The following is a 1,545-nucleotide window of genomic DNA, read 5'->3' as shown; positions in this document are numbered from 1 at the left end:
GGTATTAACTGATCTTTCTTAAAGGTGTAGGAATATTATCCTACCACGGAGAACATTGTACTTCAAGATAGATCTTGATATGTTCCTTTTGGTAATGAGCGTGATGCTATTCCTATTCAGTTTATCATTCCTGACATAGTAAATCACATGATTGTCAAATTCAAAATAGCCAATACCAGACCTTTTCAACTCACTAATCCCTAGGATATTTATCTTTATGTGTTCCTTTTCATGTTTGACAATTTCCAGTTATCCTAGATTCATACTTCGTGCATACCATGCTCCAACTTTTTATCGATCTTAAATTTATAAGATCAATACCAGACAGTGTTTCCTACCATTGTAATAAGATTACTATGAAAGATACACACAAACATGTTAACTATGGTTATCGTTTAAGAGATATGTGGTAGACAATATTTGTTGTAATTATTCCTTTAAAATGTTGCAATAGATTCACTGATTTTGGAAAATTCTCCTCTGCTCCATTGTGCTTGGCCTTGACCATGAGATTTTTAACCTATGCAATAAGGGTGAAAATAACAGTGTAATAGTTCCAATGTATGCTTTCAGAGTGAATTTCTGTTTCTGATAATCCTCTTGTACTCATGAAAATGCTCCCATTTTAAAAAGAGAATAATAAGACACTCGTGCATAGCTGGTGGGAATGCAAAATGGTCCAACCACTCTGGAACACAGTATGGCACTCTGGAAAACAGTATGGCACTTCCTTAGAAAGTTGGAAATAGAAATACCTTACGATCCAGCAATTCCTCTACTTGGTATATAGCTACAAGAAATGCAAGCCATAACACGAGTAGATACATGCACACCAATGTTCATAGCAGCACTATGCACAATAGCAAAAAGATAGAGATAGCCTAAGTGCCCAACAATGGAAGAATGGATAAACAAACTTTGGTACATATACACAATGGAATATTAAGGTACCTTGAAATATAACCAGGAAGCCGTAACCCAGCACATAACATAGACAAACATTGAGGACATTATGCAGAGTGAAATTAGTCAGTCACAATTATTGTAAAAGCTTAAGAAAAGATACCCACACTAAAAGGGGGCAAATTCTTTGTTGTTTACTGGGCGTGGGAGTGAGGAGGATTGTAGAGCAGAGGGTAGGGGATAGACACATCATAGTTTGGGTGTTGGGGAAGAAGGAGGTGGAAGAACAAGGTAGAGAGGGGAACACTGAGGCTAGTTTGCGTGGGCTAAAAGGGACAGAGGTAAATAGTGGTGTATGCTCAACCTAGATAGAATTCTGCAAAATCAATGGTTTGTTCATTTCAAATTCCTTCTTTAGACAGCATAAGAGATGACTATAACCTGGACCTCATGAGATGGAATACATAGAAATCAAATTGACTACATCTTCAGAAAGAGATGATGGAAAAGCTTGATATCATCAGTCAAAACAAGGCAAGGGGCATATTGTGGAACAGACCATCAATTGCTCATATGTAAATTCAAACTGAAGCCAAAGAAAATGGAAACAAGTCCATGAAAGACAAAATACGACCTTGAATA

This window comes from Chrysochloris asiatica, unplaced genomic scaffold, assembly GCF_000296735.1.
Source record: "Chrysochloris asiatica unplaced genomic scaffold, ChrAsi1.0 scaffold00134, whole genome shotgun sequence".
Taxonomy (NCBI): Eukaryota; Metazoa; Chordata; class Mammalia; order Afrosoricida; family Chrysochloridae; genus Chrysochloris; species Chrysochloris asiatica.
The sequence above is the reverse complement of the archived record's forward strand: the minus strand, read 5'-3'. Positions refer to the sequence as shown.